We start from the raw sequence: 24,361 nt of genomic DNA on the forward strand, positions 1-24,361 counted from the left end.
AGATATACAATTAGAATACACACAATTATAATTAGAACAACATAAAATAGGATCAAGGCAAAGAATCCTAGATATTCTCCTCTAATGCAAGAGCTTATAAGGAAGAGAAACTTCTTTGGACGGATGTGAGCAAATCAGAGATGCAGACAGATAAATGAAGAGTACACTGCATCCATGAGGTGGAGATTAGCCAATTCTCAAATATTCGTGACTGTAAGGACATAAATTGTGTAGGTGATTGACTACGTTACTGAAATATACAAATGTACAAAAATATGAGAGAGAGTAGGAATAGTTCTAGTTAAATATGTGGTTGAGTAAAGAAGAGCGATGTGGTGAAATCCAAGCCTTTGTCATTGGCTTTGCGACTCAAATTCAGTGAAAGATACCAAATAGGCTGGCAGGTTCATGTCCTTTCTCCTTCTGTGATTAGTGAGATTTACAAAAAGCTGAATCAAGCCTAAAATAGATACTATACTACCAAAATCTGACAGATAGTGCTGACTGTCCACCAAAAAACCCCATTCTCCCTTTTTCCTATAATAACTGTGTTATAGCTGAGAACTGGTTATCCATTTAGCTGGTATTTCCCAAACTCCCTTGCTGTTAGATATGGCCTCCTGAGCCATGTGAGCAAGAACATGGCATGCCACTTCTGAGTCTGGGCCCAAGACAATGGGCATACATTCCTCCCCACTCTTTCCCTCCCACTACTGGAACCTAGACATGGCATATTCTAGTTTGACCACATAAACAAAGATTACATTGTGGGTCATGGAGCAACAAGATAAAAGAAACCTGAATCTCTGAATCTGAGCCCCACAGCTCTATTTCACTGAACTCTGAACTATTACCTGAGAAAGGAATTTCTCGTCTTTAAACCACTATATTTTGGGGGCGCCTGGGTGGCTCAGTCGTTAAGTGTCTGCCTTTGGCTCAGGTCACGATCCCAGGGTCCTGGGATCGAGCCCTGCATTGGGCTCCCTGCTCCGCAGGAAGCCTGCTTCTCCCTCACCCATTCCCCCTGCTTGTGTTCCTGCTCTCACTGTCTCTCTCTGTCAAATAAATAAATAAATAAAATCTTTTTAAAAAATAAATAAATAAAAATAAACAACTATATTTTGGGTTCTCTTTTTTATAGCCACTTAGCCTTACACAGACTGTTTCAGAAAAGAAAGTATATTATGAAGGGAAGAGTATAGTATTCAGTGACAATATATTCTAATAGGAGGTAAGTTTAATTTTTTTCCATAGCTATCTTTTGCTGAACCCTGGACTAACATTATACTAGTGTACAAGCCATATCGATGCCCGTCCCATACACCTTGGACTTTTCAGCATGCTCTGGTGAAATTCCAAGTGCTAGTATCTGTATCCCTGCATCTCGGTGCTCTTCTTCCTGCTCTGTGCAGGTGCAAACTCAAGTGCTAAGGAGTTAACATCCTCAGGAGCAACCCTCAACCAATGACCTCCCAGGAGTTGGTGTATTAATATCATAGCTCCCTCACCCCTTGGGTGGAATAATTCTAAAGTGTGTGCTTTTGCATCAGTTTTCCAGAGTTCCTCTATAGAATTAAGCTCCAGGTACCCTTTGTGGTAGCTGGCTTACCCATGGACTCCTTATTGGTTGCCTTCCAGTCACTCAGTCACTTCCTCCACTTCCCTACCACATTCTCTGAACTTCCCAAATAAACTAATTTCACTCAAATCATTGCCTTGGAGTCTGCTTCTGAGAAAACACATATTACGATAGCCAGCTACTTCATATTCACCATCTCAGACAAAACGATTCTCCAACCATAGTCTTTACTATTAGAGAGTATTATGTTATTTTTATGGATGAAGAAATCAAATTTGTGTGAGTTAAGTACCTTGACCAAGATCAGTGTCAGAATTAGAACTGGTTGGAACCCAGGACTATCTCACTTATAAGTTTTCGCACCTTCCAATATACCAGACTCTACCAGAAGCAGAGGTTTTCTAATTGTCTACTGATACAAATTTTAGTAGATGATAATATTGGAAGTTTTATGATTGTATGATATATTTCAGGGAAATTAGACAAAATAGATTCTACATTAGTCTATAATATCTTGTGTTAAATAAAACACTTCTGATAATGCTTTTTGTTAAACAGACATCTTTTAGCCTGAACAGGAAAAAAAAAGCAGTTTTCAGCTACTTGCTAACACAAATTTATTTAGCCCCTTTTAAATTAGTCAAACCCTCACCAGAGCTACTTCACTTGAATAAATCTGCTTCTTAAAATGGTCTGTATAGATTCTTTCATTTAGGAACCTAGCTCTACTCACTTCCCTACCCAGACTTGTGTAGAGAAAAGGATAGTAGGTGAATACACATCAAGACATAAATAATTCATAAGGCTGAGGGCTCAGGAATTTTTGTATTTGAACAATTAATCAATCTATGGAATTAATAGAATTTTGGTTTTGGAATTTCAGAAGAGAGTCAACAAGTAAAATTTAGAGATATTTGATGAGACAAAGTTAACCTTCCTATACTTTTCCTAATGCAAGTACTCATAAGACTAATTCTACAGGAAGCAGGCATATAGAGAGGATGGGCAAAAATCTGAGGAAATAATAGTTTCTTTATCCTGTATTGTATTAGCAATTTAATCTGTGCATTCTTTTAGATTTTAAGTTAATAGTCTGCCAGGAAAAACCCTGTGGAGTTGTCACACACGGGCAATATACCAGATTTCTATAATGTTGTATATTAGCATGGGAGTATTACAAGATCTTAGAGAAAAAAAGCTGTTTATTCTTCACCACCACTAGATATAATCTAAACATTACATTCCTGAAAGGATATGCACTATCACTTACATTCACTCTAGGCAATTGCATTTCTCTCCTGGTCTTAGCTGAACTGTGCAACATGAGCATAAGCTTTGGTTATTTGAGGTAAACAAACTCTGTGGTCACGCCTGCTTCAACTGAAGCTAATGTCAATATGGACGGGCATGGAGGAGAATACTAAAAGCCCAAAAACACTGATTATCTTCAGAAAATGTAATGAGTCAGTTCCTACCCTTATTGATGTCAGATTTTTATAGGGCACATTACATCACATAAAGTCTGAAGAAGAATGGAAGCCAGAATAAACAGAGCTATGCATCAAAAAAGTCTTAAGTCTCACAGCAGACACAGTTCAGCTAACATAGTCGTATTCACAGAATTTTTATTCAGACAGACTATGGCAATAAAACAGAAATATGCACATTGGAACATATTTATCTACCTCATAAAAGTGTACAAAATTTTATATATAAATGTAAATAAAAGGACTTTGCCTGTCTCCAGAAACGTACATGCTTTTCATTTGCCCAATGGCTCACACATGAGATTGTATAAAGTTTAATTAAGTAATGAAATGTAGAAACATATATATACCAAATGTAATTCGTCTTAAGAGTCTCATGCTCTACCGACTGAGCTAGCTGGGCGCTTGTTGTAATTCGTCTTAAAAGTATTTTTGCCTATTTAAACAAATACTTTCAACATTCTACAGCATATCCTCATTTTAAGCTCTGAAGACTTAAATATTGATTAATTGTTAAATATGATTTCATTGAGTGCCAGTAATGGGATAGTAGTACTATGATTATTACTGGTTTTTTTTTTTAAGTTCTCATTTATTGGTGATACAAACAAGTATTTACAGGTGGAATCACAAGATCTCTTAGGTTTGCTTTACAATATTTCAAATATTTGCAGGAAAAAAAGTTGGAGGGTATAGATGAAACAACAATGCAGAATGTTGATAAGTATTGAAGTTGGAAAATGAGTATAAATGGGCTCATGGTATTATTTCTCTTCTGTTATATATGTTTTAAATTTCCATAAGACAAGAAAAATATTGCTAACTGAATAAAAATCATGCAGTCTCTATTTAAAAGAGAAAATTAGGAGCAGTAACAGTGAGATACATCAATTTATATCAATAGAGATGATATAATTTTGACTTTATGCTTTACAATGACCATATCAGGTACTAACTGTGATAGTATTAACTTAGCATGCATGCGAAAGGTTTTAATTACACATAGGAACTGTACATTTTTCTTAAATATGTTCAAAAGCTATCTTAAAGTATTTATAAAAAGTAAACTTCGGGAATAAAAACATGATCTTTTTAGAAAAGTAGAACAATCTCATGCTCATCATTGTCCATATTTTTGGAAGGGACTTGCAAAGTTAGACAGCCTCTGGGGTGAAAAGTCCTTTCCAGGGCGCCTGGGTGGCTCAGTTGGTTAAGCGACTGCCTTCGGCTCAGGTCATGGTCCAGGAGTCTTGGGATCGAGTCCCACATCGGGATCCCGGCCCGGTGGGGAGCCTGCTTCTCCCTCTGACCCTCTCCCCTCTCATGCTGCTTCTCTCTCTCTCTCTCAAATAAATAAATAAATAAAATCTTTAAAAAAAAAAAAAAGAAAAGTCCTTTCCAGAGAAATCCCAGATAGAGATGTACTTTAACAACACAGTAACCCTGTCTGCAATTCCTCTTTGCACAGAAGTTCTGGACATTTTTCTGACAGAAGATGTTTAGGCACTATTTGTTGATATATATGTTCAAGCCAGATGGTCAATAATATATAACTTAATTACTAAATCATATCTCTTTTTGTTTGCCGCAAGCAAGAGAAATGAAAGTTATCATATTCATGGCAGGTAAGTAATAAAATTTTATGTTAGTTTAGATAGATTTTAATAATGGGGTTTGTGGTTCTACATTAGACCTCATTCACATATGAAGAAAAAAGTTCTTAAAACCAATACATTTGTTTTTCAACAAAATCATTTGCTTCAGCATCATACACTACTCTGAATGCATTGTTCTTACATTGATGAGTGGTGCTTGAGTGCCACCTGGTGGCGCTCTTCCACCATCCAGCAGGATTTTCTCTGATCCTTTGCCTGAGAAAACCCTTGCACCAGTCTGGCACTCCGAATGCCAAATTAAAAGAAGACATTATTTGCCAGACAGATAAATCGTCTACTCAAAGACTATAGAATCCTGAACCTCATAACACAGTAACATCTATAATTCATATTCATCTTCATACTAGTTCAAATCCTGTGTGTTCCACAAATCCAAATATTCCCAGCCTGAGAAACTCTTCTCATTTCCTACACACCCTTCACATTTTGTTATGTCCTCCCTGTTACTTATAGCTGCAGTCACAGTGGTCTCTAGATCAGTGGTTCTCAATCTTGAATGCCACTAGAATCACACTGAGAGTTAAAAAAAAATGATGGGGGCCCTAGCCTAGAGAATCTGATTTAATAGATCTGGAATGGGGCAATATGGATCAGTAAATTGTAAAAGCTGTCCAGGTGATTCCAATCTGAGCCAGGTTATTTTGTAATGGATTGTCTGTTCTTGAAAGGTGAGGACTATTTGTCCCTCATCTCTGAGATAGTACATTGTATTCGACATACTAAGAACTCAATATATGTGGCAAAGATGAAGCAACTCCAGAGTCTACATGTTCACTTTAATAAAAGGCAAGAACTGGTTCAACTGCAGCATCTTAGATTCACAAGCTCTGCTAAGAGTATGCCATTGTCCCATTCCCCAGAAGACTAAGTAGGGGTACAAACAGCTCCTTTTTCACTCAATTCCATGCAACTCAATAAAATAATTTAGTGTACAGGTATTTTTTAAGTAAAGAACTACATTGTGACAAATCCATACATATAAAATAACACATGCAGAAAGTCATGAGTTAGAAGATTATTTATAATAGAAAAATATTGGAAATAATCCAATGCTTATTTATAGGAGACTAGCTGAATAAATTATAGTATGGAGTGCCATGCTATATACATAAGAACATAAAAAAGAAAAGAATAAAAGAGATCTTTATGAATTAACATGGAATGAATTCCACTATATATTGTTAAGTAAACACATCAAAGTTTGAAAAGTCTATTATATACTACCTATTGTGTAAAAAGAAAGAGAAATACATGTTTGGTTTTTTTTGCCAAAAAAGTAAAGGAGAATAAACAACAAAAAAATGAAGACATTTACCTTTAGAGGACAGGTAGGGATGGAATAGAAGGAATAAGGATGGAGTAACAATTCTGTGAGCATACCATCTTATATAGTTTCAACCTTTGAATCATATATATTTTTTAGATAATCAGAAAATAAATTAAAGGACATTAAAAAAACACATTAAATTGAGCACAAACACAAACAAGTGGACCTAAATGTACCAAATTATAACCAAACAGAAAAAAGAATTGATTCAAGTAACTTTTGAACACATTACTATACATCCTCAGTGGAATATATTCTATGGACAAAAGGAAAAATATTTACTTAGTATTGTACTCTTAGTAGTCATATTGTATTAAAACTCTGAAACTGTTCTATTGTAGGACAATGTAAATAAGTTAACATACTATTGTTACTATGATCCAAGATTTTCATTGTAAAAAAAATTTTATACATATATAACAAGCATATATATTAAACAAGAGCAAAATTAAACCCTGAAATGTTAAATTTGAGTTGTAATATTTTTTTAATTAATTTATTTTTTAGAGGGAGAGAGAGTGCACGCATGTGTGAGCAGTAGGGAGGGGCAGAGGGAGAGGGAGAGAAAGAATCTTAAACACCCTTCACGCCCAGCACAGAGCCCAAGGCCGGGTGGATCTCACAATCCTGAGATCACGACCTGAGTGGAAATCAAGAGTCAGACACTTAACCCATTGAGTCACCCAGGCGCCCCAGTGAATTGTAATATTTTTAAAACTAAATTAAAACAAAGCAATCTCTAACACATAAAAATAAAATTATATCCAATTGGAGCTACAATCACATAGAAAAGAACTTTTCCAAATAACTTTCTTTTTTTTAAGATTTTATTTATTTGACAGAGAGAAAGAATGTGCTCAGGCACACAAGCAGGGGGAGCGGCAGGCAGAGGGAGAGGGAGAAGCAGGCTCCCCGCTGAGCAGGGGGCCCGATGTGGGGCTCGATGTGGGGCTCGATGAGGGGCTCGATCCCAGGCCCCGAGACCATGACCTGAGCTGAAGGCAGACGCTTAACCAACTGAGCCATCCAGGCCCCCCTCTAAGTAACTTTTAAAAAGAGCACCTGGTTGGCTCAGTCTGTTGAACCTCCCACTCTTGATTTCAGGATCTCAGGGTCCTGGGATTGAGTCCCAAGTTGGGCTCAGCGCTGGGCATGGAACCTGCTTGAGATTTTCCCTCTCCCTCTCCCTTTGCCCCACCCCCACACACATATGCGTGCTCTCTCTCTCTCAAATAAATAAGTCTTTTTTAAAAAATAAAAACAAAATATGATTGCATATCTCTACAGAGATACACCCTAAGGATGAAAAGAATTGAAAAAAAAAATTTTTTTTTAACCATTTTCAGTAATCATATTGTGGACAATGGTGTTATTCTGAAATTGTTATTCAGGATAAATCAAATGAGTAATTATGATATGCTAACTCTTTAATTCTTAGTGTCATTGAGAACCAGGATTCTTGACATGGAAGAAAAGAAATAAAAATATAAGAAGCTTTTTGTAAAAACCCTAAATTTGAATTGGCTGTATTATTCAGGATTACTATTTGATGTACTATCCAGTATAATTCAGGATAATTCTTCTTAAAAAGAAATTCCTAGCTCTCTCCACTGAAAAGTCCTAGAAACAATGATTATCCCATTGGTAATGAGCACCCCTGAAGCCTAGACTATGTTAATGGAAGTATCATTTCACACTAAAAGAGAAGTGACTGGTTCCAGGTTTAGGGCAGAGAAAACATAAGGTGAACCTCAAAGATCTTACACCACAAGGCAAGAAAATGCTCAAAGACTAGTGAAGTCATGTCTTGACTAGAAAAGGTTTCCACTAGCTAAATCTGGGATAATCTGAGCATCAAAGAAGATCACAAACAGTAAAGAATTAAAACATGTCAAATTAAAAATAGTTCCTGAAGGCACACAAAAGAAAGAGAGAGATAAAAGAAGGGCAGGAGGTTGGTGGGAAGAAAAACTCTTCTTGATAGAGGAATGACAGCTAATAATTGTAAAAGGGCGAAAGAATTTCCTTAAGCGAATCATTTTGTCTTCCCCAGTGTAATAACTGATTTGGGCAAGAAGCATTAATGGATGATAAAACCATTGGTTAAAGGTTGATGGGAAACAGTATATTCACATGGTCTCTAAGTACCCCATAAAATGCCTACTAAATTCAAAGAGGAAAATATAACTTCAAATTGGAGCCAGGTGGCAGTCTGCCCTTAACTAAATGATTATATATTTTGCACCACCAATAGTAAGACAAACTGACTTACTGAGCTTCCTAATGTGAGGCAATAAGTATACTCAACTGTGATTCAGCCTCATCAGAAATATTTAATTTAAACCTAATCAAAAGGAAATCATAAGGCAAATTCAGAATGTAAGGTATTTGCAATGTCATGAAAAACCAAACAAGGAAGAGGGAATGTTCTGGATTTAAAGAGACATGGCAACAAAATATGTATGAACCTTGTTCATATCCAAAAAGCAAAAACAGCTAAAAAGTTATTTTGTGTACAGTTGGGGAAATTCTAATATGAGCTGTAAATTAGATGATATTATGAAAGTATTATTTTCTTAGGTATGTTAACAATGGTAGAAGAATGTTAGGAAATGCATGTTGATTGTCATGATGCCTTCAACTTATCCTCAAATGGTTCAGCAAAAAAGTGTGTGCATACATACATATATATTATTCATAGATAAAACATATATACTACATATATTTACATACATAATATGTTACATATATAATATAGAGATAGATACATATGCATTATGCTTGTCTTTCAGCTCTTCTAAGTTTTTAATTTTTCAAAACAAAAAGCTGGAAGACAAAAGAGCTATTTGCTAAGAATGTTATAAAAGTGAAAAATTGGGGGCGCCTGGTCATTAAGCATCTGCCTTCAGCTCAGGTCATGATCCCAGCGTCCTGGGATCGAGCCCTACATCCAGCTCCCTGCTCCGTGGGAAGCCTGCTTCTCCCCTTCCCACTCCCTCTGCTTGTGTTCCCTCTCTCGCTATGTCTCTCTCTGTCAAATAAATAAATAAAATCTTAAAAAAAAAAAACTGAAAAATTGTATAAGGCAAAAAAGAAGTCCACAAATATCAGGACTTTTAAAAGATGGAGACATCGTTCTCTGTTGTGGCAATCAGGAAAGAATTCATAGAAGGAACTGCATTTTTAAATGTAAAGGTTTTGAGTTAATAATGACCTTAGAAATATTCTAACTAAACTTCCTCAGTTTGTAGATAAGAAAACTGACACAGAGGGTGTGGCTTGTCCAGATTCAACAAATGTTTAGTACAAAGCTGTGAAATCTAAGGCACACAATCCATAGTGGTTTCCATTAATCCATTTATTGAGCAACTTCTACATGCCAAGCAGTCCTACTTCCCATTTGAAATGGACCAAGAAGGACATGTTAAATAAGGAAATGTATATAGAACTCCATCATCACAAATTTCAAAAATTTAAAATTGATTGGGCAAAGGAGAAGGTAGAATTGCTGGCTTTGAAGATGGAAGTGTTCATGAGACAAGGCATGTGGACAGCTGCAGAAGCTGGGAATTCTGTCAGCTGACAGCCAGCTAGGAATGGTGAAACTGGAGTCCACACCTGCAAGGAACTGAATTCTGTCAACAATCTAAATGAATAAGGAAAAGGATTCTCCCCTAGAGCCTCCAGATAGGAATGCAAACCTAATGACACCTTGATTTTAGCTCAGTGAGACTCACAGTGGACATCTGACCTACAGAACTGTAAGATAATAAATTTATGTTGTTTAAAAAAAAAATTGGTTGGGGGCGCCTGCCTAGCTCAGTTGGTTAAGCATCTGACTCTTGATTTCGGCTCAGGTCATGATCTCAGGGTCATGAGGTTGAGCCCCACATGGAGCCTGATTAGATTCTCTCTCTCTCCCTCTCCGTCTCCCCCTCCCCTCCATGTGCTGGTGAGCTCTCTCACTCTCTTAAAAAAAAAAAAAAATTGGTTGGTCAAAAACAGGAACCAGGGATTTATTAGCTTGTATAACTGAAAAGAGCAGGTATGGAGACTGGTGACAGGTCTCAGGTAACACTGGAATAGAACTCAAATTATGTTTACTATTTCTCTTCATATTTTGGCTCTACCCCTCCTTGTATGAGGGTCTCAGTGTTTCTCTTTAGAGACAGATTTCCCTAATGTCACAGAGGATGGATACAGCCACAGAAACTCCAGAACTACTACTCAGTTCAGCAAATTCAGAGAAAACAGAGGACTTCCCTGTCAGTGTCCATATATATAATCACACAGAAGTTAACTGATTGTCCTAGATTGGACCATGTTAAAAAAAAAAAAAAAAAATCCCTGGCCTGAGGGACAGAGCACTGTATTTGGCCAGATCTGGGTCACATGCAACCCCACAGTCCACTAGTAAGCTGACACGTAGCTAACAGCCCTACCACTCCTGCCTGCCCACCCAACCCTGCCAACCACATGGAATGAAAGAAGGGTAGATTCCCTAAGATGAAGGGTGAAAAGGAATGCCAGGTAGACAAAAACAAGAAGTAATAATACAGTGAGTAAGCAACAGGAACAAATTATAAAGGTAAAAATTCACACAAACTGTTATAGGAAGTAGCAAAAGCTCAATTCTGACAGGGTTCTAGGGAATAGTGAGAGAAAACGTCCTTGGGGTTGTATTGTGGAAGTTAGTGAAAGAGTGAAATGACAGGCAGAAGAAAGTGGTGCTTAATTAGGTAGACAGCGAAGAGCCACCGGCTTTAAAAAAAAGAAACAAACAAACAAACAAACAAACAATGGCATGATTTAATCTGGGATGTGGGAAGACTACCAGTCATCAGTGTGTAACAGTGTTTCTCAAAGTGTAGTCCTTGGCCCCCAATATCAGAAATCACCTGGGTACTTTGTTAAAAATGCAAAATCCTGGGTCCCACCCAAATTTACTAAATGAGAATCTCTAAAGTTGGGTCACAGGTAGCTGCATTAGAAATAAGCACCACAGGCATTATTTCTACATTCTAAAAGCTGAGAACAAATAGCATAGGATTTTAATAGGAAAAAGGTTTAACAGTATACTTTTCCAAAATGTTTTAGATAATTGAAAGCCTCCTACTTAATCCTTGATGCATTTTGTCTATTACTATCAGAGTGATGGGCCAATAATTTAGCTGCTCTCAGCCACAGCTACCCAGGCTGTAAAAAGTAAAATTTGGACTAATAATTAATCTCTTTTAACATTATGATATCATGATTTTTAAATCCTGTTTCTTGAAGTATTTCTACATCCATATCCAGTAAAGGGTTAATTCAACAGGCTTGGGTTGTTGCTCAGACACTGCACATTCCAAAGAAAGCACTGTCTCTTGATGCTCCTGGGAAATAACTTCTGCCTTGGGATATCCTGTCCGATAAGAGTGTTTTTATGTGCCTCAGGCTTTGGGCCATGCTGCAGCAGTTTGACCTTTATGGGTCTGGGTCCGCACATAAAAATACTGATTCCCAACTGACTGATCCCCAACAAAAATACTGGATACCAAGGCTCAAGATAGTTTCTCTGGTTCACTACTTCGCACATGTTGTCACACATCATTGATGGGAGAAAAAGACATTCACCTACAATGACACCGAGAGGCAACACCTGGAAGCTTGATCCTGGTTTCACCTGGACTTTAGCCATGTGTATTTTCCCAGTGCTGATTTCAGTCTTCATCCTTTCACTGTAATAAACCATAGCCATGAATACCACAGCTTTTTTGAGTTCTGTGTGCCCTTCTAGTAAATCATCAACCCTGAGGTTGGTCTTGGGGACCCTTGACACAATCATAACTTCAACATTATACTTTCATATTGTGATTTTCAATTCAATTAAGCTTAAATATTGCTTAAATAAAATATTTTGTATTGATTTTTCATTCTGCTGCCCTTTGACCCAGTATCTATTAGAAATTTATCTTAAAGAAATCATAATGAAATAGGACAACCCTAATTCAATGTAAAAGTTTATTATAGTAGAGTAGAAAATTGAAAACAACCTAAATTTTAAACAATACAGGTATGGTTTAATGAATGATAATAGGTCCATTTGGTGGAATAGTTATTAAAATGCTAAATTAAAGAACAAACTGTATCCAAACCACGTGTGCATATAGACAAAGACTAAAGGAGAACATAGATAAATAGGAGATGACTTTTTGTAGTATTCAGACACTTTTAAATGTTTATTTTTACTATTACTATTTTATTATTACTATTATTAAAATCGTTTTTATAATAAGTAACTATTTTTAAGAGCCAAATTGTAAATTTAATTCTTTGGCTTATGGTACTAATTCAATATTTTTAATATAAACTACTAAAATTCAAGATCACTGACATATAAACCATCCATTAACTAAAACAGATATTCTAGGTTCTATGTTGAATCCAGTTCCCAGCACAGGATTAGGAAATAAGAGAGCGGAGCAATGTGTAGTAAGAAGGGATTGGACACTTGGGTGACACTCATGTCGTTGAGCCCCAGCTTTACTTGGTACTAGCTGTGAGGTCATAAGCAGTCTCCTTCACCTTGCAGAAACTGAGTTTCCTTATTTGTTAAGTGGGAATAAAGATAATAAATGCTTTATACAGTTACTGCCACAATAAATGAGTAAAACACTTAATGCAGTGCCTGCATAAGAAAAAGCTAAATAAATTTTCAGTCTCTGCTCTCTCCCTCAATTCTACTCTCAAAGATTGCAGATGTTAATTTACATATTTTTAAATGCTTTTCTCCTGTGACACCTACTTTCGATGTCATATTCATCATGAAGTAATGTAGTCTCATGACATAAATAATAATGACCCAATAGATATGAAATCTTAATTTTTCGGTGATTGGCTTAAGGGTTGATAAGTACATACATTACTTTTTTTTTTCACTTAGCTAAGTCATAAACCCAATTTTGAAAATCAAATAATCTCATCTGAACCTGTTACTAATTTTCAAATCCAAAATAAAGCAATGTTAGCACAAAAAATATTTATCAGAGGCCATTAATGAACCAAAAACAACAAAAATAGAAAAATAATAGAATAAAATAATAGGTAGAAATCTTACCACAGCCACTGTCACTGCTTTCCAAAAGCTTCTGGGCATTGTATTTTACTAAGGAATTTAAAGATGGAAAATTTTAGAAATTGTTTCTCTATTTTTAAGTGCACAACAGAAAATTGTGTTCAAATTGTCTTTCCCTGGTTAGTTCAAAAGCAAAATAAAATGATAGTGCACAAATCTTTTCATCCAGTTTGCAATGTTTCATTGTACATCCAGCCTATCTGATATGTTACTTTAATTATGTTTTTGTGTGGGAAGTATTGTCTTATACCAAAGCATGTGCTTTATTTGGTCAAACAGGAGATTCAGAGAAAAACAAGTAAGACAATTTTCATTTTCTTACTAGTGGGAGTCAAGTCTGCATTGAAGAAATATTTGTCATGCTCACCACATTTTTGTTACATAATTGTCTCACAGAGCCAGTGTACAACTTTGAAGAAAGAAGAATGGCTGCTGTGTATAATGCTGGAGAAATACTCTCTGCCGCCCATCTTCCCTCCTACAGGATAGCCAGGCCAATCTTTCCAAAACATAACTTTCAATTCTGGATCTTGCTCAAAATTTCCTAAAGTCTTCCTTTTGTCTCTTGCTTGACAACCAGACTGTCCAGCCCACCTTCAGTGATTACTCTCACCAAAAGCACCCCAATAACAAGTAGTCCACCTCTATACTTTTCTCATCCTGTTACAACTGGTTAGAATCACTTTTATCTAAATCCTAATCATCTCTCAAGACCCAGCTCAAGCCCTCTCTCATTTATAAGACCTTTTCCAGTACTCATGGTTCACACATCAGCTCTCTCTGAATATCCATAGCAGCTTTTGTCTAAACTTTCCTTTTGGCATTTAATAAAATACTCTCTTGTACCCTTGCCATGTCTTTTTGATGATCCATCTTCTACTCCAGTTGCTGGAAAATCATAACTGTATACCATAAAAGCAAAAATGATTATTATATCTGTGGCAGATTGTATTATTGTTTGCAATTATTCACTCCCTCCTTTATGAATAAAATGTTTCCCCATCCCCTCTCACCCCCATGGACTTTGACCTTGGACATCTGACTTGCTTTAGCCAATGGAATATTTGCTATGTCTCTCTTCCAAACAGAAGCTTTTAAAGGAATTGCAAATTCCAAAAGCCTCCTATCTCCTGTGCCCTCTAACATCAGAAAAGCATGTTGTGCATAAGGTTTTCCTTTAGTTTAACCCCCAAAATAAGGCGATATGTGGAGGAAATTCAGCCTGCAGTCTGGAGAACAATCACAACAAGAAGCTGACGATATGAATGTGAATAAGAAATAGATATTTATTATTGTGAACTGTTGGGAATTTGAGATTGTTTATCACATAGTGAAAGCTAACTGATATAATAACTAATATTTTGTTGGTATGTTCTATATCCACAATATCTCATCTAACCAACACAATAATCCTATGTGTTAACATACTTTAGTATACCCATTTTACATAAGAGAAAACAAGGACAAGAGAGGTAAAGTAACGAATCCAAAACACACAGTGCTGTAAAATTTTAGTATCTGACACATCTAGCTTTGAAGTTAGATTCTGCCACTTATTGAATATCTTATAGGCATAATACAATCTCACTAGAATTCAGTCATATATAGACTAGAGATAATGCTTAAGTTCTTCTCACTGTACTTCTAAGGGCTGTTGGGAGGATTAAATTAAATAATGTGAATGACCGGTGCGCCTGGGTGGCTCAGTTAGTTGAGCGACTGCCTTCGGCTCAGGTCATGATCCTGGAGTCCCGGGATCGAGTCCCGCATCGGGCTCCCTGCTCAGCGGGGGGTCTGCTTCTCCCTCTGACCCTCTTCCCTTTCGTGCTCTCTGTCTCTCATTCTCTCTCTCAAGTAAATAAATAAATAAAATCTTTTTAAAAAAAAAATAAATAAATAAAAATAATAATGTGAATGACCAAATAATTTAATAAATAAGTGAATCTTAATTTATGTCACCTCTGCATTAGGCCCTGAGAGAAAAACTTGGTATGGGTAGTTTAGGAAGCATGTGTGAAAAAGTGGGGAAAATGAGATGGAGAACGAAAAAGTCAATAAAATGTTTAGTTTACTATTTGGGGAATTGGACTCAATCCCACTAAGATAGGTATATGTGGAATATGTCTCAGATAGTTAAGTAAGTGCCTATCAGGCCCAATCCTTTCATAAATAACAACAACAAACCTCAGACCCCCCCCCAAAAAAAAGCAAAAACAGGAAAGTGAAGTCACTGGAAAGTGAACAAAAAAAAGTGAACAAGTGGATTCTGGAAGAATCAAAACTTGGAAGGATCAAAACAGATGAGTTTCCCATCACTACAGATTTTACCCTGAGGGCAGGTTGAAGTTAGCACTACACAGTGTGTCTAAAACTCTAATACAAAACAGTCTTTCTGGCCTGAAGAATCAGAGGATGGACTTTAGAGCAGCCACAGATCCTGGAAGGTTGGGAGGATGGGTGCTGAAAAAGAAGTAAACCAGAAAGGAAGAGCCCTGAATTCTGTTTATAAATTCGGTTCCAGTCTCTGAACCATACATGAATGGGGCAGACTCCAGAACCTCAGCTAAGGACAAAAGGAATGAACAAAGATGAGCTGCTGCCCAAGAAAAAGCATTTAATTTGAGTTTGACCAAGTTAATTTTCCACTTAAAAATATAATGAACAATCTTTGGAGAAATATAGAGTCTCACTATGTAACATTCTACAATGTCCAAGATAAAATACAAAATTGCTCAGTTTATGAAGAATCAGGAAGTGTGACCCATTTTCAAGAGACAAGACCATTAGTCAAGACCAATCTCAAAATCATCTAGATGTTCAAATTAGCAGACATGAATTTTAAAGCAGATTTTATAATTCTGTTCATTGAAATCAAAGGAAATATTCTAGTATTAATAAAAACATAAGAATCTCAGCATAAAAAAATAGAAACTATTAAAAAAAAGAACCAGAAGGAAAATCATGAACTAACAAAAATGCAATTTTGAAAATAAAACCTCAATGGTGTGCTTAACATCAAATTGGATATGATAGAAGAAAGAATAAGTGAACTTGAAGATAGGTCAGTAGAAATTATCCAATCTGAAGGACAAAGATTTTATTGTTGTTTTATATTATCAAGTCTTTAAAAACTTTAGAACAATAACAGAAGTCTAACATACATGTGTCAGAGTCCCCAGAGGAAAGCATAGAAAGAGAGAGGGAGAAAAAATATTTGAAATATAATGGCCAAAAGCTTCCAAATCTGGTGAAAGACAAAAATTTACAGATTCAAGATGCTCAAAAGGAGAGATACAAAGAAAACCACACCCAGACCCATCATAGGCAAACTACTAAAAAGCAACAATAAAGAGAACATCTTTAAAGCAGTCAGAGAAAAATGATACATTGCAATACAGGCAAACTATGTGACTATGAACTGACTTCTCATCAGAAGCTATAGACATCAGAAGACAGCAAAACAATGTTTAAAGTGCTGAAAGAAAAAAATACACTGTCAATTCGTAATTCTATTTCCAATGAAAATGTGTTTCAAGTATAAAGTTAAAAATAAAATAAGGATATTTTTATGCAACAGAAAACCAAAAGAACTACAAGAAATGTAAAAACCAAAAATTCCATGGGCTGAAAAAAGTGAAACCAAGTGGAAACTCCAATCTTCAGAAAGAAATAAAGAGCTTTAGAAATGATTACTATGGATAAATATAGAAGACTCTTATTCTTCTTTTAAAAACTATGACTATTTAAAGCAAATATAATATTGTCTCATGCATTTTATAATATATGTAGATGTTAGCCATATGACATCTATAGCATAAAGGATGGAAAAGGAAGTAGTTAATTGATCTATAAAATTGTTTGGTATGGTTTTACATTTTTATGTCAGGCAGCATTATATATATATAAAGCAAAGAGGTCTAGCTAAAAAGTCAATAGATAAATAAAATAAAAATTTTAAAAAGATTCAAATAATCAAAAAGAAGGCAGACAAAGAAGAACAGAGGAATAATGGAGGACACAAACGGAAAATAAATAATAAAATAGCAACTCTAAGTCCAACCACATCAATAATTACATTAAATGTTAATGAACTACTGGGGTGCCTGGTGGCTCAGTCAGTTAAGTGTCTGACTCTTGATCTCAGCTCAGGTCTTGATCTCAGGGTTGTGACTTCAAGCCCCACATTGGGCTCCATGCTGGGTTTGAGCCTACTTTAAAAAAATGTTAATGAACTAAATACTCCAATTAAAAGGCACAGATTGTTAGAATGAACAAAAAAGTAAGACCCAACAATATGCTGTCTACAAGAGATGCACTTTAAATATGAAGGCACAGGTTGAAAGGAAATGGAAGGAAAAGACATGCCATGCAAATAATAATCATGAGAAGACTGGAGTGGCTGTATTAATATCAGACAAGATAGACTTCAAAAAGCATCCTACCAGAGAACAAAGAAGCTATTGTAGCAGACACTTTGGTACCCCCTTGTCTCTCTTCTCATTTCAGCTTCAGCCATGATAGAAACTTCTGTGCATGCTGAATCCACCCCACCCCACGCACTGGTGCCATGATTCTCTACTTTTCTACTCACTGCTTTCTAAAGCTTGAGAAGTTTGAGCAAACCCCACACAGGCCCAGGCCAAAAGTACAGGGGGATTAATGTCCCTGGTGACAACATTCAACAAACTAGAAATGAGGATAGCAGATCATTATAGATATTACAAACCTCCAGTCCCCCAACCTTCTATCTACTTAGACACAGGTCAAGCCTTCCCATCTACTCTAAAGAAGTTCCCAAGTCTTCTACACTTTCTGGCTGGAGTGCCAAGAGGTGGCAAAATGTGGGTACTGATTCAGCTCCACTTTTTTTCTATTCTTCCTTTTTTTTTTTCCAAAAGTAATACAAGTTTAAATTCATCAACTCTTTATTCTTCTAAGGATCACTTCCACAAACAATAGCAATCTCTTTTCAGATTCTGCCACCTTTGAGCTACTTGTACATTTTGTGCTAGCTGCCAAAGTTTCTGTCCTCCTCTTCATCAGAATCAGCTTTGAGTACAAAGGCTCTACTCAGTTTACTTTGATTTTATTACCTTTTGATTAATACCCCCAACCAAAAGGCCCAAAGAAGTATAACATCAGCTTTCATTCCCTCTTTAGCATTAAACTTTATGTTGTATAGGATCTGGAGAATGACCATGAGCATAAACAGTACAGGAATTTGTAATGTTTTCTTGACCAGTAGCCAACATTAATCTATTCAAGAATCTCTTCCACCCACCCCGAAAATGTTCTGCACTCCTTTTATTTAGTTAAAATCCCTCTGTAAGGAAACATTCCTGCTTCAAAAGTGCTAATCTCCCTCTTTAGCTAGAAAAATGTAAACAATCTCTTACCAAACATTTTCTTGCATCTTACATTTTCTGGACTATTGCCTAATCCATCAAATGTGTGAGTATGTAAGCTTGTCTAGAATGACATGTCTGTGCTAGCAGCCACTAGATCAACTCAAGGTCCCAAAGAAGTTCCTAGTGAGAATATTCCATCTGCTAACTTAAACAGGCAAACTGCACCTCACTCCAAATTAACACCAGCATGTTTTTACCTCATGTCTCAAAAAGTTGCCTTGTGCCCTGGTCTTGTCACAGGCACAGATGGCACTTCCCTCCTCCAACACTGCCAGATAATTCCCACTAAAGTCATTCCTTAGGGTGAACTTCTAGCTCCACAGAGTACAATTCCCAAACAAACTGTTAGTTAATACAAAAGAAACACTATCTGGGGGTAAAGAGTATTGGGAGATATAGGTTTCCAGTTATGGAATGAATAAGTCATGGGAATAAAAAACACAGCATAAGGAATATAGTCAATGATATTGTAACAGCATTATATGATAACAGATAGTAGCTACACTTCTGGAGAGCACAGCAGAATGTATAAACTTGTCAGATCACTATGTTGTACACTTGAAATTAATGTAGTAATGTGTGTCAACTATACTCAAATAAAAAGAAAGAAAAAAAGAAACATTTTCTGATTCATTGTCCCAGCACATTGTAACAAAGGTAAAATCATGAATCTTGTACAAATATGTACAATAAATATGTATCAAATATTTTACTTAACATATTCATTAATGAGAGAATGATTAAGATGTTACAACCAGTTCAAAGGAGAAGCCAAAGAGCAGGTACCTATATAAGCAATCAAGAATGCTAAAGTGAATTCACTAACAGATGCAAAACTGACCTCTACCAGAAAAAGAAAAAAAAAACAATTTTTTAAAAATTTTATTTTTTTATTATTTTCTTTTTTAAGTAGGCTGAGTGGAGCCCAATGTGGGCTTGAACTCATGAGCCTGAGATCAAGACCTGAGCTGAGATCAAGAGTTGTACTGAGCTACCCAGGTGCCCAAAACCCCACATTTTTTAAGTTTTTATTTTAATCACCCAGTGCTCATCACAAGTGCTCTCCTTAATCCCCATCACCTATTTCACCCATTCCCCACCCCCCTCCCCTTTGGTAACCATCAGTTTGTTCTCTATAGTTAAGAGTCTGTTCCTTGGTTTGTCTCTCTCGAGTGCTTTTTCCCCTTTGCTTGTTTGTTTTGTTTCTTAAATTCCACATAGGAATGAAATCATATATTTGTCATTCTCTAACTGACTTATATCACTTAGCATTATACTCTCTAGCTCCATGTTGTTGCAAATGGCAAGATTTCATTCTTTTTATGGCTGAATAATATTCCATTGTACATATATATACACCACATCTTCTTTATCCATTCATCAGTTGATGAACACGTGGGCTGTTTCCACATCTTGGCTATTGTAACACTGCTATAATGCTGCATCATAGCAGTGCATGTATCTCTTTGAATTAGTGTTTTTGTATTCTTTGGGTAAATACCCAGTAGTCTGATTGCTGGATCATAAGATAGTTCTATTTTTAGCTTTTTGAGAAACCCCCCCATAGAGTTTTCCAGAGTGCTTGTATCAGTTTACATTCCCACCAACAGGGCAAGAGGGTTCTTTCTTCTCCACATCCTCACCAACATGTTATTTCTTGTTTTTTTTATTTTAGCCATTCTTACAGGTGTGAGATTATAGCTCATTGTAGTTTTGATTTGCATTTCCCTGATAATAAGTGATGTTGTGCATCTTTTCATATGTCAGCCATCTGTATGTCTTCTTTAGAGAAATATCTGTTTGTGTCTTCTCCCTATTTTTTAATTGGATTTTTTGTTTTTTGGGTGTTGGATTTTATAAGTTCTTTATATATTTTAGATACTAACCCTTTATCGGATATGTCATTTGCAAATATCCTCTCCCATTCCATAGGCTGCCTTTTAGTTTTGTTTCCTTCACTATCCAGAAGCTTTTTATTTTGTTATAGTCCCAATAGTTTATTTTTGCTTTTGTTTCCCTTGCATCAGGAGACCTATCTAGAAAAAAAGTTGCTACTGCTGATGTCAGAGAAATTGCTGTCTTTGCTCTTTCCTAGGATTTTTATGGTTTCAGGCCTCACATTTAGCTCCTTAGACCATTTTGAATTTATTTCTGGGTATGGTGTAAGGAAATGGTCCAGTTTCATTCTTCTGTGTGTTGCTGTCCAGTTTTCCCAACACCATTTGTTGAAGAGACTGTCTTTTTTCCACTGGATATTCTCTTCTGCTTTGTCAAATATTAATTTAACCATGTAAGTGTGGGTTTATTTCTGGGTTCTCTACTCTGTTCTATTGATCTGTGTGTCTACCTTTGTGCCAGTACCATACTGTTTGATTACTCCAGCTTTGTAATAAAATTTGAAGTCTGGAATTGTGATGCTTCCAGCTTTGCTTTTCCTTTCCAAAGTTGCTTTGGCTATTCAGGGCCTTTTGTGGTTCCATACAAATTTTAAGATTGTTTGTTCTGGTTCTATGAAAAATACTGTTTGTATTTTGATAGGGATTGCATTAAATGTGTAGATTGCTTTGGGTAGTATAGACATTTTAACAATATTTGTTCTTCCAATCCATGAGCACGAATGTCTTTCCATGTCTTTGTGTCATCTTCAATTTCTTTCATCAGTGTTATTTTATAGTTTTCAGGCTACAGGTCTTTCACCTCTTTGATTAGGTTTATTCCTAGGTATCTTATTATTTGGGATGCAATTGTAAATGGGATTGTTTTCTTAATTTCTCTTTCTGCTGCTTCATTATTGGTGTATAGAAATGCAACAGATTTCTATAGATTGATTTTGTGTCCTGAGATTTACTGAATTCATTTATCAGGGCTAGCAACTTTTTGGTGGAGTCTTTTGGGATTGCTATATATATAGTATCATGTCATCTGCAGAAAGTGAAAGTTTTACTTATTCCTTACTAATTTGGATGCTTTTTAGTTCTTTTTGTGGTCTGATGGCTGTGGCTAGGACTTCCAGTACTATGTTGAATAAAAGTGGTGAGAGTGGACATTTTTGCCATGTTCCTGACCTTAGGGAAAAGGCTCCCAGTTTTTCCCCACTGAGGATGATGTTAGCTGTAGGTTTTTCATATATAGCCTTTATTATGTTAAGGTAGGCTCCCTCTAAACCGACTTTGTTGAGGGTTTTTATCAGGATATTGTACTTTGTCAAATGCTTTTTCTGCATCTATTTAAATGATCATACGGCTCTTATCCTTTCTCTTATTGATGTGATGTATCATGTTGATTGATTTGTGAATATTGAACCACCTTTGCCTTTGTAACCCAGGAATAAATCTTACTTGATCGTGGTGAATGATTTTTTTTTAAATGTATTATTGGATTCAGTTTGCTAGTATTTTGTGGAGGATTTTTGAACCTATATTCATCAGAAATATTGGCCTGTAGTTCTCTTTTTTTGTGGGTCTTTATCTCATTTTGGTATCAGGGTAATGCTGGCCTCATAGAATGAATTTGGAAGCTTTCCTCTCTTTTCTATTTTTTGGAATAGTTTGTAAAGAATAGGTATTAACTCTTCTTTAAATGTTTGGTAGAATTCATCTGTGAAGCCATCTGGTCCTGGGCTTTTGTTTGTTGGGCACTTTTTGATTAGTGATTCAATTTCTTTGCTGGTAATCAGTCTGTTCAAATTTTGTTCTTCCTGTCTCGGTTTTGGTGGGTTGCATATTTCTAGGAATTTACCCATTTCTTCTAGGTTGTCCAATTTGTTGCCATATAGTTTTTCATAATGTTCTCAAAATTGTTTGGATTTCTGTGGTGTTTATTGTTACTTCTCTTGTATTTGTGATTAAAAAAAACACATTTGAATTACTGCTTTCTACAACTTCAGAGTTATGAAATAGCTCAATTAAAGAAAATAAAATGTGAAAAACCCTGTAGAAAAAGAAAACTTGGAAAGATACACTAGACAACACCTAATATTCATTGAAAATAAACCCAGTAATCTCTTTTTTGCCCATTTAAAAGATTTTCTCTAACAATCTCCTTTGCCCCCCTTGTAATCATAATAATCTCAAAAATTACTTCTGTACACATAAAAAAGGGCTAGTCTCATTAGTTTGGGCCTAATTATTTACATAGATGCAGCAAGTATTAATTAACCATATAGACCTCCTTGAGATTGTTTTGCAAATCTATAGTCACACAGTATTGAACAGTACTAAGACCACCATATTAACTTCTGCCTGGAAGTTTTCATGAGGAATCTTGGACTGAACTTCTAAAAGACTCTCTTTTGCTATCTCTAGACTATGAAACAAAACCCAGGAAATTCTCTTTACCATATACACCTGCAATATTTATAAATTTGGTGAATTTCTTTCTTGAGGTCCCAAACAGTCTCTTTGGTTCCTGGCCTAAATAACCTTCCTTACCAACTGTGACCTGGGATACTATAAAGTAGGCACTAGGCCAGGTTTCTGTGGATGGTTTTATAGGCATTTCTTCCATAAGTAGTGAATTTTATTCACATTTTTTTTTAAGTAATCTCCATGCCCAACATGGGGCTCAAGAGTCACATGCTCTACTGACTGAGCCAGCCAGGTGCCCCCAAGAGGATAGATTCTTATCGAATATATGCAAACGATATTTTTCCATGAAAAGTAAAGACACTCAGGAAAGTTTTTATTGCATTTTTTAACCTTATTTTTGTCTTGGAGATATAATTCACATACCATAAAACTCATCTTTTTAAAGTATATGATTCAGTAGCTCTGGACATTCACAAAGTTGTCCAACCATAACCACCATCTAATTCCAAAACACTTTCACCACTCCAAAAAGAAACACCTTATCTATTAGCAGTTGCTCTCCATTTCTCTCACCCCCCAGCCTCTGGCAACAACTAATCTACTTCTGCTTCTAAGGATTTACCTATTCTGGACATTTTACATAAATTGAACCATATAATATGTGGCCTGCTGTGTCTGACTTTACCATAATATTTACCATAATATTCAAGGTTCATCATGTCGTAGCATGAATCCATATTTTATTTCTATGTAGCTAAATAAACAATTGTATGGATATACTACATTTTGCTTATCCATCCATCAGTTGGTGGACATTTGGATTGTTACTACTTTTTCACTATTATGAATAATACTGTTAACGAACACTTGTGCCTAAGTTTTTGTGTGTACAGTTGTCTTCATTTCTCTTGGGTATACACTTAAGGGTGGAATTTCTAGGTCGTATGATAACTCAATGTTTAGCTTGAATTTCCATACTGTTTTCCAATGATGCACCATTTCACATTCCCACCAGCAGTGATAATGGTTCCAGTTCTTCTACATCATCACCAACACTTGTCATCATCTGTCTTTTTTATTATATCCAGTGAGTATGAAGTGGTAGCATATTGTGAGTTTGATTTGCATTTTCCCAATGACTACTGGTGTTGAGCATGTTGAGCATCTTTATTGGCCATTTGTATATCACATTTGGAGAATTGTCTGTTCACATGCTTTGCCTATTTTTAATTTGTTTGTCTTTTTATTGTTGAATTATATGAATGTTTTATATACTTTTGGTACTAGATCTTTATCAGATGAATGATTTGCAATTATTTTCTCCCATTCTGCGGGCTATCTTTTTACTTTCTTGGGTCCTTGCAAGCACAATCATTTTTAATTTTGATGAACTCCAATTTAGGCATTTTTTCTTTTATTGCTTGTGCCTTGGTGTTGTATCTAAGAACCTATTGCTTAAT

The sequence above is a fragment of the Leptonychotes weddellii genome, chromosome 8 (genome assembly GCF_054177405.1).
Source record: "Leptonychotes weddellii isolate Sample4059 chromosome 8, ASM5417740v2, whole genome shotgun sequence".
Classification (NCBI taxonomy): Eukaryota; Metazoa; Chordata; class Mammalia; order Carnivora; family Phocidae; genus Leptonychotes; species Leptonychotes weddellii.